The sequence below is a fragment of the Tamandua tetradactyla genome, chromosome 13 (assembly GCF_023851605.1).
Source record: "Tamandua tetradactyla isolate mTamTet1 chromosome 13, mTamTet1.pri, whole genome shotgun sequence".
Lineage (NCBI taxonomy): Eukaryota > Metazoa > Chordata > Mammalia > Pilosa > Myrmecophagidae > Tamandua > Tamandua tetradactyla.
Window position 1 is genome coordinate 36,258,037 of NC_135339.1, and position 13,917 is coordinate 36,271,953.

The 13,917-nt window shown below is 40.5% G+C and overlaps 1 long non-coding RNA gene across 1 annotated transcript in view; it reads left to right on the forward strand.

Annotated features, from left to right (window-relative positions):
• The first annotated feature begins 2,931 nt into the window (after positions 1-2,931).
• LOC143653097 (uncharacterized) overlaps positions 2,932-13,917 on the forward strand; it is a 36,062-nt gene continuing 25,076 nt past the window's right edge. Inside the window, exon 1 of the long non-coding RNA XR_013161099.1 lies at positions 2,932-2,966. This is a non-coding gene — a long non-coding RNA (uncharacterized LOC143653097). The remainder of the gene's footprint in view (positions 2,967-13,917) is intronic.

The window sequence follows — 13,917 nt, forward strand, 5'->3', positions numbered from 1 at the left end:
ACAAAAATTATAAATAGAAATTCTAATATTTATTCCCCAAAACCTATTTTGGAGAGCAAGGATATACCTTTCCTTGAAGGTCAGTGGACTACGGTTATGTTCTAGGAGCACAGAGCATCATATAAATCTTTCCACCATGACCAGTAGGAACTGTCAGGAGCTTAGAGACTAAACTCGCTGAAAACAGTATTTTTCACTATGGTGACTGAAATCATTCTTTTTTCCTCTGAATTTCAGTCGTTCTTAATCTCAGAAGCAATAACAAAAAAGTTTTAAAAGGCATTTGTTCTTGAACATTTTTTCTATTCTCAGGTCAAGATGAGATTAATCTTCAAGCCTCGATTATTCTCGGAGGTGCTGCAAAGGGTTGTTCATTGGTTAAAGGTCACAGCATTCCATTGCATGGGCTTGAAATGATTAGTGATAATGTGTGAGTGTAGAATGTATCTAAGCTCCTTTTTTATAGTCTTTGTATTTTGCAAGGTTTGTAACATACATGTCTTCTTTCAACACTTACTGAGGGCCTTCTATAGTCCTGGTACTATGACCAAGTTGCTGTTTCCATTCCAGGGAGGGAGACAAACAATCAGTGTGTGTGTGTGTGCGTGTGTGTGTGTGTACATAAGAAGAAAACTAAAGTTGATTAAGGACACAGAGGGTGAAGGGATTGAGAGAGAGGGCTATTTTACATTAGGGACTGTCTCTCTGATGAGAAGATATGGAGTAGACAGCTGAGGTGATGGAGGAGCATTCTTATAAACATTTTGAGAAAAGGAGTCCAGGTTCAAAGAGCAAAAGGCAGGAGCATGAGGTTTGAAAGAGCAGCAGAAAGGCCATAAAGGACGTGGCAGGATAAGGAGGGGAAAGTGGTAATGAAGGAAGAGAAGTGAAGTAGCAGGTAGGAGAGGTCTTGTACCTCAGGGTGAAGATTGTGTTGTATTCTAAGAACAACAGGAAGCCACTAGTGGCTTTTTGAGTAGAGAAATGACATGCACTAACATATTTTCAAAGGTTCACCCTAAATTCTATAGGGATAATAGAACATAGAGGTAAACTTGGGAGCAGGAAGGCAAGTTTAAAGGTTTTTTCACAAATCAAAGTGAGTGATGGCAGTTTGGATGAGACTGGTGATGGTAGAGGCTGGATTTGGAACACATTCTGAAGATGGAGCTATCAGGATTTACTAATTAATTAGGTATGTTGGCATGAAAGGGCAGCAAATATATATATATTTACATATACATATATATACATATATACATATATATATTTGTAGGCTTGAAATAATTCTAAGGTTCAACTCAAAAGAGGAATCCAAAATTCAGACCATCTTGAACAGTCCTCTCATAGCACTCCATACTTTTTATAAAACGAAGGTTGAAATTAGTTACCTTTGAACTTGTTTCTGTAACAGCTGGGGAGAGCCCCCTTAGAAGCTCCTGGTTGGCAGGATTTCCTGGCAGTCAGGATTTGCAGTTACCAGTCTGATTCGCCCTATATCACATGCACCAAGTTCATGCCAGGCACTTGCTGAGCCCTCATTAAATACTTGAAAGAATGACTGAATGACTGTCTGATGGGTTGCACAATCCTGAAATTATATCTTATTAGAAACAGGTGAAGGAAACAGGGATGTTGTGAAAGAAATATTCTCATTAGATGGCAGTTAGGACTCTAAAGATTCTCAAAAATTTTTATCTTGTCTTTTCATATTATTTGAACGCTAGGATAAAAATAATTTTACTACTCCAAAGAGATGTTGGTTGTCCTATAACATCAGCTTATTTAGTTAGGAAATTCCTCTGTCAGTGGAATTTTACACTAATCTGGCATCATAGCCATAGTAAACATTTAATCTATTTAATAATTCTTAGGAAATCATTTTTCTGTTGCTAATAAGAGATACCACTAGCCCTTCATTATTCAAGTTCAAACAAAAACAGTAAAATTGAATAGTTAGGTCTACAGATAATTTATCTTATTTTCCATGATTGCAAACTCCTCCCATAAACTTTTATACTAGCTGTTAAAAGCTCTTCAAATTGATTTTGCTACATTTCATCGCACCCCTCCTTCACATCACTGGGAGAAATGGAAAAGGAAATCAAAGGGACAGAGAAGAAAAGTTCTGGAGGTGAAGAGGTGCAAGGTAGTGTCTGGTCTAGATAATGTTGGTTACTCCAAGGTCTGAATTATTCAGAGTTGACCATACTTGAAACTTGCTAGTATATAAATGTCCCTAACTTTTTTATTATTATTATAAATTAAGTTCATTTAGCACTTTCACTGAAACGTCAGTAGGACTAAAGCTTTGAAAGATGATCGTGCACAAAACGGCAGAAATGATGGAGTCGTTGTGTAATTACACAAGAGGACACCAAGCGATAACGTGGTTTGTAATGTCAGCAAAACCCACGGATAGAATTGCTTGGGTTTCCAGCTCTTGGCCAGAGAACGTCTCCGTAATAAAGGTAAGGTTAACCCCTTGACACCGCCAGAAACTTTACCCAGAATTGGCCTCTCTTTGAAGGCATGCCCCCTGCCTGCAGTACCAAGCTAAGGTCAGGTCGTGGGGACACCTCCACAGGCAAGAGGCTTCTCAGGCCCTGCGCAGAGAAAGGTGGGGTCACAGGCACTAGGGCCGGGAAGCCGGCATCCTTGCGGGACACAGCGTCAGGCAGGGGACCCAGGGCTCCCGGGACAACCTTTGTCTCCAACGCCCCAGGCCGGACACCCCGGCGTGCCGCGACGATGGGGAGAAACACGCAGCCCCCGCTGCGCAAGGAGGCGACGGCGCCGGCACGAGCGAAGTGGCGAAGGAGGGGCGGGTGGAGGGTGAGGTGGAAGAGGGCGGGGTCGGTGGGGTGGGGGCGGGCGCTGTCCCCGCGGCTTTACAAAGCCCGCGCGCCAGCCCGGCCTCCAGGCCAGACTGCAAGTCGTGTCCCGCGTGCCTCCAGCGTCCCCAGGTAGAGCTGGCGCGAGGCGGGGTGGAGATGGGGGCGGGGCGGGGCCTGGGGTCCGCCCCAGGATGGGCGGGAAGTTGGGGGCGTCTAACTGAAATCAGCACACCCAAGGGATGCTAAGGCTCGGAGCATCCCTTTGCACCGCCTGAAAGGGGGTGGGGGTTGGGGTGACCGGGTTACCTCGCACTGACCTCGTTGCTGCTCTGAGAATGTACAGGACCCCGGAGGGGTGCTGGCTTCCGAAATACTTTGGGTGTTTTCTGCACCCTCTCTTTCTAACCACCGAACCACCACCCCCCACCCCACCCCCGTCAACGCACGCGCGCGCGCACACACACACACACACCACCCACTGGAGCGGAGAAGGGTGGCCGTAGGGATTAGAGTGATAAAGTCTCTGTCAGTCAGAAGAGATAAGGATCTGGGCAGGTCGTGGCCATGCTGGGGTCTTCGGAAGGTAGGTGCAGAAGAATTTGCAGCTCCTCTTGCCTGGCCCTTGGGTGATGCATGACTGATGTTTTCTTGGTTTGTTAGCTCTGAAAGCCCTGGCTACAAAACGGTTTGGGTCAAGAATGATTTGATCCACAGAGGCTTTCTTTATCCTGCTGTTTGGGTCAGCAGGAGTCTGGAGGAGAGGTAGATAGAAATTTGAAGTGGATGTTCAAGGAAGCCTCCCAAGTTTTTTTAAAAACTTGGAAATGTTCACACACTCACACACAAAACCCTCTTAATTTCAATTAGGCTCTTGTTTTTCAATATGCATTTTAAGCAAACTGATGGCTTATGATGTCATATAGTGATAAAATAGTGAATGGAATGGGTGGGACATTGTTAAATTTGAAAACTAAGTTATTGTACAGTTTTAGAGTAACTGCTTCTTTACATGCTGTTTTACTGGAATTTATCTGTGTTGGGAATTCTGTCACCTGGTGTTGGCTACTGAACCTGGGACAGATACCTGTTTTATTCCCTTTCTTATTGGTGCTTCAGGTGAGGGCAGCCTTGCTTCCTGAGCCTCCAGCCTTGGTGTCTAGTGAGAGGGAAAAGGTGTACAAAATGTGTCCTTCTAAAAGTTTGGGAACAAAGAGGAATGCCATAGGTTTTTTTTTCCCTGTTAGTGTTTCCACACCATGGCAATTTAAAACCCAGAGCATTGTTTACACCTGTCAGACTTACACAGAGGGGTAAGAATTAACTAATAAAAGATTTGTAAAATGCTTCCCAAATAGAAAATCCTATAAATATGCTAAATAGTAATAATCTACCCACTGTTAAATTTATGTAGCTGCTTCTACCATGCACACAAGATGATTTAGAATGCATGTGTTCTGTCAATTAAACAATCAGTTTGGAGTAAAATAATGACCTCAATTCACATCCTGTGAAACTCTGAAATAAAATTTCTCCCATAAGGCAACATCAGCAGAGAATCATAAAGTAAGCAGCATTTCAAAAAGCTGTATATGAATGGTATTTACCTCATGCTTAGGGGAAAGGGACCCAGCGAACTTCGGAAACCAAGCAATGTTCAGTCTCAGTTCCTGTGCCCCTGAACCATAATCATCCCCGTACGTTTTGGCTGAGTCTGTGAGGAGGGCAACCACGTTTTGTAGGATGGCCTAATAGCTGTCTGCTTTAATGCTTGAAGTACGCCTCTTGGTATTTTAACATTGAACTTCAATCTGTGATTTTGTTATAGGCAATGCAAGAAAATCTTCCTACTTACTTGGATAAATTATTCATTCTCCCAATATCATGGGCTTATTTTTTTTTTAAAGAAAGAGGGAGGAAGGGAAGGAAAGATAGAGAGAAGGAAGGAAGGAAGGAAGGAAGAAAGGGAAACATCTTTAAACATTTTCTTGTTTTATTGTATTTTGTTTGTTTGTTTGTTTTTTACATGGGCTGGGGCCGGGAATCGAACCGAGGTCCTCCGGCATGGCAGGCAAGCACTTTGCCCGCTGAGCCACTGCGGCCCGCCCCATGGGCTTATTTTTTAAAGCATCCTTAACACCAGCAATCAGTTTAATATCCTGCAGATAAATGAATTAGTTTGTACCCAGTGGATTTGGTGACACGTTAACATTTTTCTCTTTGCATTAATTTAATAATAAAGTGTACCATTCTTCTGTTTCCTGGACCACTAGAGTAAAACCTGTTTCTTATGCTAATTTTAAGTGTACATATTGATACGGGTGATCTTTTATGTTTTATAACAACAACCCCAGATTAAACACGGACAGATTAAACCATGAACAAAATCATGAAGTCAGGGATGTTTTCTTGACAGCCTCCCATTTCCAGTTATTTTCTTCTTATTTCCTCCACTCAGATCTCTCAGCTGGAAAGCTGCTATGGAGGCCCCAGCCCAGTATTTCAGAACTTCCTCTTTACCTTAACCCAAGTAACCTAAGTCCTTCGTTGACTTTCCAACAGCCTGGTATGGTTGGATGAAAATGCACTAGGTGAAAAATAAAAGCAGCTTGCATTAACTGGAAAGCTAGGATGTATGAGGCACTGTGCCACATAATCTCATTAAGTCTCTATAACAATCAGATGCAATAGATGTCCTATGTCTCATACAAGAGGAAATTGAGGCTCAAGAAGCTGGCATGCCCACAGAGAAGCATCTGAGTAAAAGAGCCAGGCTTTTGAACCCAAGCCGTCTAGCACTTTCTGCTGCATTGTGATCTCTAAGAAGGGTTCACATTCTGGACTGAAATATGGAAGCATTCTTCCATAAACTAAATGGACATTTGACCTCAGATAAGTACCTTAAACCCTCATGGCCTAAGGTTTCCTTTCTTTAGTGTTGGATTAAATTATCTCTCACAGATGGAAGGGACTGTTCCAAGATTTTTGTTGCAAAGTCCATAAACTATTCCTCCCAAAGTATTCCAGAATATGCTCTCACCTGCCATACCCCTTCCTCCAGCCCCTCTCACATAATCTTCCTATAGATCACAGTAAATATCACCTCCTCCAAGAGGTTTACCTGACTACCCTTCTGTCAGTCTCTACCCCAGTCCTTAGAGATCCCTCAGAGCACTGATTACAAACTGTATTTATTTTATTTATATGTTACTTTATATGTAGTTGTTGCTTTAATCATCCTCCCCACCGCTCCCGCCATCTCCCATCAGAATATAAACTGTGTGAGATCAGAGCTGTATCTATCTGATTTTTTTCATCAGTGTAATTCCAGGGCCTAATGCTGTGATGACGGGCATATAGTTGGTGATAATAAGTATATGTTGAATGAATAGAATGAATAATTACCCCTATATTATGGACGTGTGAATGGCCAATATATTGTCCCTTTCATGGGATAATCTAAATGAAGTATCACCAATCTTAGATTGCTTAGAAAGAGGGAACCTGAATTATAATTACTATACCGAATTATAGTAATGGAGCTGCCCTTGGACACACAGGACAAAATGGACATACGGCACATAGTCCAACTCTGATATTTTACAGTACAAAATTGAACATCAAAGCAATAACAGAAACTTGATAGAAGTTAGAGATCAAGTTAGAGATGAGTTAGTGATCCAAACCATAGGTTTACTATGAAGAAATGAAGCCCAGAAATGTATAGAGCATAAGATATAGAACATAAGATATAGAACCTAAGCTCCTTGACCTTCAGCCCAGCACTCTTTTCACCAAGAGTCAACCCATTTAACAGAAGTAGAGAGCTTTGGGTGATGATGTTTACCTTGTGACATTCCTAACAGCCTATCCACGGTAGCAGACCAATCCAGGGTAGCAGCATTAGAACATCTATTGTCTAATTTTAAATTTTGTATGGCCCTATAAACTTCAGCAACTCACTTACTATTTTAATGATCCAGCAGGCAGCCATTTAATACTTCACCAATTCTCTTTAAATGCTTGAAACCTCCAAATGGAAAATCTACAGTGCTGAACACTTAATACCAATGTGGCAGATCTGAGATATATTTAAAACAAGATTGATATTTTGAACTCTGAAATGGTGATGGCTTATTTTAAAGATAAAAATGTAACTTTGCTCTCTAAATTAGAAAGAAATCCTCTCTAGAGCATTGCAGCCATGCCATAAACAAGCAGTTCTTAAATTTTAGAGGGCATGAAAATCATCTGGAAGGCTTTTTAAAAGTCCAGATTGCTTGGAGCCTTTCTGCATGGTTCTAATGAATGGTTTGAAATTGGACCCAATTGTGCAGGTTTAGAAATATTATGTACCCTAGGAAAGCCATATTTTAATCCTGATCCAGTACTATGGGGTGGAAATTTTTTATTAGATTATGTCCATTGAGATGTGTCACGCCCAATTGTGGGTGTGACCTTTTGCTTAGATGGAAACATGACTTCACCTATTCAAAGTGGGTCTTGAATAATTTACTGGAATCCTTTAAAAGAAGAAATATTTTGGAGAGAGAGCTCAGAGCTGACAGGCAGATGTAAATGTTTGAAGATCAAGACAGAAATAACCCGGGTGTTAACAAGAACTCACAGAAATAGCCAGAACCCAAAGAACAATCCGGCCCCAGCAGATTGCAGACTAAGAGATGAAACCCAGAGTTTTGTTTCAGAGCAGCTAAATGAAGGCCCACAGATGCTAGAGAAATAGAGGCTGAAAGCAACAGAGCCCAGGAGCAAGGGACCAGCAGATGCCAGCCTCATGCCTTCCCAGCTGACAGTTGTTCCAGAGAGCATTAGCCTTTCTTGAATGAAGGTAACCTCTTGTTGGTGCCTTAATTTGGACACTTTCACAGCCTTAGAACTGTAAACTTGTAACTTACTACCCTTTTTAAAAGCCGTTCCATTTCTGGTAGATTGCATCCCAGCAGTTTAACAAAATTAATACATCCATACAACTGCATTTTTAACAATCTTTAGTAATTTCTCAAGGAAATGGTCTGAAGATCTCACTGTGAAATCCTGTAATAATTTTGGTATGTTTTTCATTTTCCCAGATTCCTCCTAAGAGGACTGTTTTAATGCTAATACATTTGGGGATGAATTCAGTGTGTCTGAAACTATCAAATAGCAGAGATTATCAAAAAATTGGTCTATTAAATATGATGAGCATTTGTTGCTTTCTAGAAAAAGTCGTATATATTAGCATGTGTATGTGTGCGTGTATATATGTAATAGCTGAATCATAAAAAAGCTGCCAAATTACTACTTCTGTTGAACCACAAAATGAATCAGTAAGTATCAATGAGTTCAGTGTTACTATTTTCTGTGGGGAAACACTGAAGTCTCCTGCCCTCAAGATGCTTATGTTCTGTGCAGTTGAGAGAGATGATTAATAGCCATAAAACACTCAGGGACAGCGTTGTAGATAAAATGCAGGATGCTCAATTAAATTTGAATTTTAAATATACAACAAATCATGTTTTAGTATAAGAATGCTCCATAGAACATTTTTATTTGATAAATCTGGCAACCCTACTTAGGGAGCATTGGCATCTAATGTCATTAGCTTCCAGAACTGTGGGATGCCGAATGGTTAAGTTTTGAGAAACCAAAAAAAGTTCTGGATGTAATACTCAGAAAAAATCCCAATGAAACATTCCAACATACTCTCATATTATTTCATGGGTTCCAGGCTGTTTCTAGAAGCTCCTGTGGATGCCAAGGTCATCTTCTGTAGAAGAAAGCAGAGACAGGCATTCCAGACTGCTCATTCTGTGCTGGATTTCTTGGAAAAGGGGACTGGTATGGGCCTGTAAGAGCAGAACTTAGCTGGCTGGTAGGGTGGGGGAGAGGGAAACTTTGGCAAATGTATTGAGGTGCCACAGAGCGGAGTCTTTGAGAGGACGCTGGTTCCCACAGGTTCCCCTAAACCTTGAGGCCATTTAGGACAGAGTACTGAGAAATTATCTTGTGCAGGTTTTTTAAAAGTCCAGGTCACAGACTGCCTTAAATTCGACAGGGTTTAGACTTCCTGTGTTGGGAAATGAGGGTGTCCTCAAACATGAGTCACTTAGGAAAGAGAACATGATCAAACAAAGGGAGGGAGTGTGAGGAAGTTGTAGGGACCATAGGACTGGTACAAGCTCCTTCATTTATGAGGTAGAAGGCCTTTGATGCATTTCCAACTTCTGTGAGCCTCCATCTCACGAGCAGTAAATTGGAAATAATCAAGGTACCTAATAAGGTTGTTGTAAGGATAAAATGAAGTTGTGCAGTGCTTGGCACAGTGTATGATATTGTGTAAATATTCAATTAATGATATCTACTACTACCACAACTGGTGCTGCTGCTACTACAGTTACTGTTTTTATTTAAGGGGATTAGTTTCCCAGCAGCCTGAAAGAATAGTTTTGGGGAGTGAAGGTAGAGGAAAATTATTGGCATTTAGATTGTCACTATTATTCAACATGGTACTAGAAATTTTAGGTAGCGCAATCAGTCAGGAGAAAGGAATAAAAAGCATCCAATAGGGAAGGAAAAGGTAAAACTTTCAATATTATGCAGACAACATGAACCTATACTTCGAAAACCCTGAGAAACCAATGACAAAGCTACTTGAGCTCTCTAAGCAATTCAGCAAAGTGGCAGTGCATTAGCTAGGATTCTCTAGAGAAACAGAATCAGCAGGAGATATCTGTAAATATAAAATTTATAAAAGTGTCTCACATAACTGTGGGGATGTAGAGTCCAAGGTCTGTAGGGCAGGCCGTGAGCTGGTAGCTCCAATGAAGGTCCTTAACAAACTCTCAGGAGAGGCTGGCTGGGCAACCATGGAGAGGTAAGAATCTAATATCTGTAAGGTAGACCCCAAGCTGGAAGCTCCAATGAAAGTCTTCAACAAACTTTCAGGAGAGGCTGGCTGGCTGAAACAGGAAGAGTGATGGTCTCTTCTGAATCCTCCTTAAAAGCCTTCAGGTGATTAGACTAAGCATCATTCATTGCAGAAGGCTCTGCCCTTAGCTGACTGCAAATGCAATCAGCTGTGGAGTCAGCCAACATGGTCATGATTTAAGTCCATGAAATGTTCTCATAGCAACAACAAGCCAGCACTTGCCCAACCAGACAACCAGGCACTACCACCTGGCCAAATTGACACATGAACCTGACCAGGACAGGCGGGATACAAGATAAATGTACAAAAATCAGTAATGATTCTATACCCAAGTAATGGCCTAACTGAGGAGACAATTAAGGAAAGAATTCCATTCAAAATAGCAACTGAAAGAATCAAATACCAGGAATAAACTTAACCCAGAGATGTTAGGGCCTAATAAGCTTAACCCAGAGATGTTAGGGCCTTATACACAGAAAAATATAAAACATTGCTAAAAGAAACCAAAGATCTAAATAGATGGGAAGACATTCTGTGCTCATGGGTAGGAAGGCTAAATGCTGTCAAGATGTCAATTCTACCCAAATTGATCTACAGATTCTATGCAATCCCAATAAAAATTCTGACAACCTACTTTGGAGACTTGGAAAAGCTTATTATCAAATTTATTTATAAAGAAAAGACCTCAAATAGCTAAGCATATTTTTAAAAAAGAAAAGCAAAATGGAAGGACTAACACTTGCTGACTTTAAAACTTATTATAAAGTCACAGTGGTCAAAATAGCATAATATTGGCACAAAGATAGAAGTATTGATCAATGGAACCTAATCAAGAGTGCAGAGACAGACCATCAAATCTATGGTCAATTGATCTTTGACATGGCCCCCAAATCTACTGAGCTGTGACAGAATGGTCTTTTCAACAAATGGGCATGGGAGAGCTGGATATCAATAGCTAAAAGAGTGGAAAAGGACCCCTATCTTACATCCTATATAAAAATTAATTCAAAATGGATCGAAGACCTAACTATAAGAGCCACTACCACAAAACTGCCAGAAGAAAATATAACGAAACATCTTCAAGATCTAGTCGTAGGACATAGCTTTTTACACTTTACACCTAAAGCACAAGCAACAACAGAAAAAAAACGGACAAATGGGAACTCCTCAAAATCAAGAGCTTCTGTGTCTCAAAAGACTGTGGAAAAGGTGAAGAGGCCAACTCAATGAGAAAGAATATCTGGAAACCACATCTTAGATAAAGATTTGATAACCTGTGTACATAAAAAAATTATACAACTCAACAACAAAAGAACAAAAAAAACCAATTATAAAATGTGCGAAGGATATGAACAGACATTTCTCCAAAGAGCAAATACAGATGACTAAAAAGCACATGAGGAGATGCTCATCTTCATTAGCTATAAGGGAAATGCAAATCAAGACTACAATGAGATATCACCTCACTCTTATAAGAATGGCAGCTATTTAACAAACAGAAAACTACAAATATTGGAGAGGATGTGGAGAAATTGGAACACTCATTCCTGCTGGTGGGAATATTTAAGGGTACAGTCATTGTGGAAGACAGTTTGGTGATTCCTCAGAAAACTATTTATTGAGTTGCCTTATGACACAGTAATTCCAGTATTCAGTATATACCTAGAAGAGCTAAAAGCAGTGACACAAACAGACATTTGCACATAGATGTTCATAGCAGCACTATTTACAATTGCCAAAAGATGGAAAGAATTCAAGTGCCTATCAACAGACAAGTGGCTAAACAAAATGTGGTATACATACACAATGGAATATTATGTAGCAGTTAGATGAAATGAGGTCATGAAGCATATGACAACATGGGTGAATCTTGAGGACATAATGCTGAGTGAAATAAGCCAGACATGAAGAATAGATAGATACTGTATGATCTCACTATTATGACTCTGGTAAACTCAGAGGCCTATAAAGTAGATTATAAGGGACTTAGAGATACACCAAATTTTGAGATGGGTGAATGATTACCCAATGAGGTTGAATTTAAATGTAAGGGAACAGATCAAAGTGATGGTAGTTCACTAGTAGGGTAATGAGTAACACTGCCATATTGAAGGTGACTATATTGAACGGGGTTGTAATGCTATAACTATTAACAAGTTCTTACATGAACTACTTCAAAGGTTTGATCTTGTACAAAAAGTCAATAATAGAGGGGTATGGGGAAAACTAATATTATACCCTATGGCCTATAATTAACAGGAAGGTATCAGTAGTACCACAGCAATATCAGGGGCTAATAATTGGGGGGGATCACATGAGATAGGGGGAGGTTTTGATTTGATATTTGGTAAGACCATATTTATCTGTTCTTTATCTCTTTGGACCCATGAAAACTGTCTAGAATTGAGAATGTTGATGGTTGTACAAGTGAGTGAGGACACTGTGAGGCATGGATTATTTATTTTGGACATTATCCATGACACACAATAGATGGAGGGGGCTTAAGGACACAATAACTGAGAAACAGAATGGTCAACTGTGATGTATATATATGATGGAATATTGTGTGACTACAAAAAGGAATGAAGTCATAAGGTACATGATGAAGTGAGTGCACACTGGGGACATTGTGCGGTGCAAAATAAGCCAAAAAACAAAAGAACAAATATAGCATGGTCTCTTTTAGAAAATAATTATAAGAAACTGGAGCCCAGATTGTAAGCTCTTATAGCAGTCACACCTAGCCCAGAGTAGTAAGTGTACTTCTAGATTCTGAGATCCTATGCTGTATGTGTTTAAATTGGTATTTCCATGGGACACAGGATACCTCTGTGACAACCTAATACTCAGAACTGGAATTCTGCAGCTCTGAAAGTCAGCATCGCTACATACAGCAATTGTTACAGTAACTGAAAAAGAGATCAGACTTCAATTAGAGATAAAAATGAAGCTGATCTAGTAGGAACCAAGGTAAATAAGAATGCAAGGCAAAGGATGATAGTGTCTATATTCTAGAGCTTCACCTATTTTATGAGACCAAAGGCAAAGAGGTTTATTGTGTCTAGAACCTAATTTAATGTAACACACAATCTAAATCAACCTGCCCAGATAGCTCACTTTAGCAACCTAAGCTCATAGAACCCAGAACGGGAACAGGCCTTTGGTATGGCAAAGAAAATACTCAGGTACATCCCAGACTATGGTATACTGATAATTAAAAAGTACTGGTAGAGTTCCCTGTGGGACTGGAGAAAAAAAAAATGGAACTATTACATTTTCCCATCTGGGAAACCCTTGGTACTCTGTCAAACTTTAGGGACTCCCAAGAAAATAGGCCGCACCCTTGATTTTGAGGATTACCCATATAAAAATTCATTTCTGCACTGGAAAAGCTAACACTACCTAAAATTATGCCTGAGAGTTGCTTCCAGGAAACCTCTTTCATTGCTCAGATGTGGCCCCATCTCTCTCTAAGCCCAACTCTGTAAGGAAAATTACTACCCTTCCCTCTACGTGGGACAGGACGGCAAGAGGTGAAAGTCTCCCTGAAAGTGTAGGACATAATTCCCAGAGATGAGCCTGGCCCTGGCACCATGGGCTCAACAAAGCCTTCCAAACCAAAAGGAGGGAAAGAAATGTAACAAAATAGGTATCAGTGGCTAAGAGAATTCAAACGGAACTAGGAAGCTATTCTGGAGGCTACTCTTATGGAAGCTTCAGCTAGATACTGCTAATTGCCATGGTTTGCCAAACCCCAACCAACATCATGCCTGTTAACCCTAAAGAACATCAAGGACTCTGAAACTCTACAAAAGTTTCATGCACTGTTTACTTTCCTGCAACTTATAAGCTTTAGAGAGTTTCTAGGACAGATGGACAGATAAGTCTTGAAACCCAGAGGGGCCAGCCTCTCCACGAATATCAACTAATTCCAGCCTCCTATCCTGTATTGTTGATACTCCCTTTCAACATGATAAAGTTAGAATGGGCATACCCAAAAGACCCCTATAGATTGGGAGTAGGATCAAAGAGAAAGAAGAGTTGTCATAGAGAAGATAGGATTTAACAGATGAGTGTGACTGCTGAATCATTATGATGTTTGTTTTGGCTGCCAGTGTTTTGGAGCAGCTGGATGGTAAAACCTGAAGTTATGGA